Genomic DNA, 5,187 nt, shown 5'->3' on the forward strand with positions numbered 1-5,187 from the left:
CTGAAGGAAATAAAGAAAATGAAATGAACAAAATGAGAATATCAAAATGTATCAATTGTCAAAAAGAATCAAAAATTCTACAGCTGAAAAACACAAACACTGAACTTAAAAAAAAAACTACAAGTGGGAGAGAGACAAAGATGCTGATGGCTGATAGATTCTGGAACTATGAGCTCTTATGAGTCTGAAAGAAAACTTTAGATTCATGGTAGCAAGGATCGGTAACCTGGCTTTTCGCCAAGTAAGATACTGCCAATACATAGGTGGCATATATTGTATAAAGACCGACATTTAAATTTGCTTTTTATAACACATAACAGCCCCAGAAGCCCAGGCACTGAGGCTGCCTGCTGCCACAGCAATTGGCTAGAGAGCAGTTTCTCTTTTTTGCTGCTTCTTTTTTCCTCTCTCTAAAGAGCAAAAACTCAAAGCCGAGAACAGAAGAATGGGTTCTGAAAATGCCTGGGTTGTCCTGGACCTACCAAAATTCATGGATGCAGAACCTCTGCCTGCTGTCTGCCTGTGACGTGGTCCACCAATCCCCAATACCACTGAGGGAAACTACAACTCTTTTAGGTGGTGTGCTGTCCCATCTGCTCTGAAGGAAACCACATAGTACAGTGCAGCTTATGGGCAGATTGCAACCCTCCTGGACAAAGCTGGTGGCCTAAAAATCAAAGGGAATATTCCTGCTGTGCCTGGTTGGGGGCAGAAGCAGAATTCTGGGTTGATCAGCCTGTGTGCGAGTGGGGTGACCCAGCCACAGTCTGGAGAAAATAACACATTTGACCACCTTGGAGAAACTGGTAGTGATATGAAACTAACAGCCTTTCCAGAGAAAAGTGTTCTACCAAAAAAGCTCAATTCCTGCTCCCAGGCTTACCCCGTAGGCAAGAGGGGCTTGCCACTGCTCACACGTCAGCTCCTCACAGGACCACTTTGGAGAACCTGCTTACTCAAGCAAGCTTGTCCTGACTGCTCCTCCGAAGAAGATCCTGGGCAGAAATACCCTGAGTGGAACTTCCACAAACCTGTCCAGTAGAGAGGGGTATCATCAATTGCCACACAGCCTAGCATACCAACCCTAAGGAGGCACAGCACCTGGATTAGAAACCAGAGGGAAGTACCCAATACACTCATTGAATTCAGAGGAAGCCCATCCTCTTTGTAACAAGAAACTTGGACTTCAAATATATATAAATTTTTCTTTTTTTGTTAGTTATCTCCTTTTTCCATTCTGTTGAAGTTTTAATTTGCTTAGCCCTCTCTTGTTCCACTTTCTTTTCTCTCTTCTAATTTTTCTCTTTTCTTTCTTCCTTCCCTCTCCTTATCTTTCCCATCCCTTCCTTCCCCCCTCACTATCTTGATCTCCTTCACACTAACTACTCACCAAGTAGTCTATTATACCAACTTTACACATTACCTCCAACCTTCCTATCCCTCTGCAATCACTGACAACAGCACCTTCCCACACAATGACTGAATACACATTAGGGCCTTATTACTCTATAGCCCCCATACCTCATACTTCTTCTCCCCCTTTCCCCATCCTCCCTTCCCCATCTCCTATTCTGTCACTATCATTTTAATTACCTAAGCATAAATATCTATGCAAACAACTGTTATGTCTCCAATACCCGCTGTTTATAGATAATATTGCCAAAGGTTTTATATATTATACAAAGAACTAGTTTGGCATTGACTCCATGAATTTGCTATTGCTAAGTTATACCACCAGTTCAGTGAACAGAAATGTTACAACAATTTAGCTAACAACTAAGCTAGCCAGATAATAGAAATTAAGTCAAGGGGAATATAACAGGTGATTTAAACACCCAGCTAACTAATCAGCAACACATGAGGAAATCTGAAAATAGAAACATGGGGAATAAAAGAAGACAGGGAAATATGACTTCTCAAAAGGTTAACAATCACACAATATAGGATTTGGTGGACAGTGAAGGGGATGAATCCCTAGTTGCTGAGATCAGACGAGTGATAACAAGAATGTTTAAGGAGCTTAAAGAGGACATATAAAAACAACTCAATGAATTCCAAGAGAACACAGATAAAAAAAACTTAAGATACAGAAGCAACTACTAAATGAACTCAAAGAGAATTTCAACAAACTCTGAAACAAAACCAAGGAAATTAGAGAGAGAAATGAAATAAAGAAGGCAGTACAAGATATGAATGAGGAGCTTAACAAAGATATGGAAAGTCTCAAAAAAAAAAAAAAAAAGGTAGAAACACTGGGAGCAAAAAGTTTCCTTAAGTCAAATAAAAAAATTCAGTTGAAAGCCACTCCAGCAGACTGGAACAAATGGAAGACAGAATTTAATTCTGTCAAGACAAAATAGATATTAAAGGAAAAACAAAAGAATAGTTAGAGAAAAGACTGAAGAGCTGTGAAAGGAATATGAAAGAATTCTGTGACTCCATCAAAAGACCAAACCTGCAGCTGAGCACTGTAGGCTCACTCCTATAAACCTAGCTACTCAGGAGCAGGGATCAGGGGGATCACAGTTTGCAGCCAATCCAGGCAAATAGTTCACAAGACCCTATCTTGAAAAAACCCATCACAAAAAAGGGCTGGTGGAGTAGCTCAAGGTGTAGGCCCTGAGTTCAAACCCCAGTACCACCAAAAAAAATTAAAAAAAACAAACTTGTGAATCATGGGCATTGAAGAAGGATAAGAGGTAAAAGCCAAAGGTATAGGAAATATATTAAACAAAATAAAAGCAGAAAACTTCCCAAATCTCAAGAAAGAGATGCCTATCCAGGTACAGAAAGCTTTGACCCCCAAATAGACATGACCAAAATAGAATTTCTACAGCATATTATCATTAAAACAATTAACACAGAGAACAAGGAAAGAATATTGAAGGCTTTAAGAGAGAAAAATTAAATAACATATAAAGGTAAACACATCAAAATAATATCAAATTTCTCAACAAAAACCCTAAAAGCAAGTAAGTCATGGAGTGAGGTATTTTAAGCATGGAAAGAAAACAATCTCAGTTCTAGCATACTCTACCCAGCAAAGCTATCATTCAAAAAGGAGGAATAAAAACTTTCCATGATAAACAGAAACTAAACAACACATGACCACTAAACCAGCACTCCAGAAGATTCTCAAAGAAATCCTACAGAAGATGAAAATAAATATAGCCATGAAAAGATGGGAATTATTAAATCTCAAGAAAAGAGCAGACAAGTAATTAGAAAGTAGCATGGAATTAATTGCACACACACAAACCCTGTCACAACAAAGTAACTAAGTGACAGGAATCACCACATACTCTCAATGTTAACACCAAATGTTAATGACCTCAATTCCTCCATCAAAAGACCTTGATTGACAAACTGGATTAAAAAGGAAGACCCGACAATTTTTTGTTTGCAGGAAACCCACTTTACAGCCAAAAACAAACATTGGCTGAGGATGAAAGGGTAGAAAGAGATTTAACAAGTTAATGAACCCCCCCAAAACAGGCAGGAATAGCTATACTTATATCAGATAAAGTAGACTTCAAACTTTAATCAGGAGAGACAAAGAAGTTCACTTCAAGAAATAGAAGGATCAGATCCCAGCATAATAAAAGCTGACAAACTGACAGTCAACATTATGTTAAATGGGGAAAACCAGAAAACATTTCCTCTAAAATCAGGAAAGACACAAGGGTTTCCATTCTTATTCAACATTGTGTTTGAAATCCTAGCCAGAGCAATAAGGCAAGGGAAAGAAAAGAGAAATGAATAGGAAAGGAAGAATTAAAATTATCCCTATATCCATATGATGTAATTCTATATTTAAAAGACCCTAAAGAATCACCAGAAGACCCATATCTGCTAAACGCTTTCAACAAAGTAGCAGGATAGAAAATCAACATATAAAAAACAGTACCTTTTCTCTGTTCCAATAATGAGATTCTATCTCACCCTAGTCAGAATGACTATCATCAAGATAAAAACAAATGACAGCAGCTAAATATAGTGGTGCCCAGTGGTGCCATGAGCGATTTGAAAAGCACTTGCAGCAGCCATGGGGAGGAGTTGGTGCGACGCTTGAGGCAGCGATGCTAGCCTGAGGCTTAGAGCAGCACCCACAAGGAGCAGAGAAACCAAGAGCTGATGCTGCAAGTCACCAGGTGCCACTGTCCCAGCTGAGCCTCAGGCAGAAGGTGGACAAGCATGACCAAGATGGCAATGAGCCTCAGACCACCCAAGAGTTCCAAGCCCATGTAGCCAAGAAGCTGACAGCCCTGTTGGACAGCTCCATCTCAGACGTAGTGAAGGAGCCAAGGAAAGCAGAGGGGCGAGACATGGCACCTGAGGAAGATGGCTTCCACCTTTTCTTCACATCCATCCCTGGAGGCTCTGAGGAGTAAGCTTCTCCCTGATCCCACCAAAAGGGATGGCCCTCCAGCTTCAGCAGCAAAGACAGTGACAAGGAGTGGCAGCGGTGCTGGGAGGCAGCTGTGTCAGCTTTCGACATTGTCTAGGAGTCAGCCCTCCACATGCCTGTCAAGGTGGAGAAGGAGGCCAAGAAGAAGAAAAGGAAATTGAAAAAGAAAGCCAAGACAGTAGCTGGCCTTGCCTTGATCATAGCTGCCACCCCCACCAGCAGGGCCGTAGTCCAGAAGCAGGACAAGAAGTCAAGGAAGGATCAACCAGAACCACATGTCACTTGGGACCAAAAAGAAGAAAAGACAAAGGCCCAGAAGGCCAGCGAGGCTTCCCCATGCTCACCATCAGAGTGCAGCAGCCATGCCTGCAAACTGAACCTAGTCTGTGGGCACTGTGCGGGACCAGCTCAAGGGACACAGCACCCACAGGGACAGGCATTTCCAAGCCCTGCCTCCCTCCACTTTCAAGCACCTGGCTGGCAAGTCTACACAAAGAAGTGGCTGTAGGCTGAGCAAGGCCTGCCTCACTGTGTTCTATGAGCTGGGCAGACCTGTAGTTTCAGAACATTCCATGGCCTCAGGGAAGGGTGTTTGAGATACTCGAGACTAAAAAAGGCCAAGTGGTAAAGCTTCCATCTCCCAATACTATCTAAGGTGAGCAAGTAAAGGGAGGCCTCCTTCCCCCACCTTCTCTGCCTGGTGTGGGAAACAGCCTTTAGGAAATAAGGGAAGTGGTCCCCAAGAGGCTGAGGGCCAGAAAAACTTCTGCACTTCTCCC

At 41.9% G+C, this 5,187-nt stretch overlaps 1 pseudogene; it reads left to right on the forward strand.

Moving 5' to 3' along the window:
• Positions 1-205: 205 nt before the first annotated feature.
• Positions 206-4,785, forward strand: LOC109675730 (protein CUSTOS pseudogene; annotated as a pseudogene).
• Positions 4,786-5,187: the final 402 nt, after the last annotated feature.

Source organism: Castor canadensis, chromosome 8, assembly GCF_047511655.1.
Source record: "Castor canadensis chromosome 8, mCasCan1.hap1v2, whole genome shotgun sequence".
NCBI classification, from domain to species: Eukaryota; Metazoa; Chordata; class Mammalia; order Rodentia; family Castoridae; genus Castor; species Castor canadensis.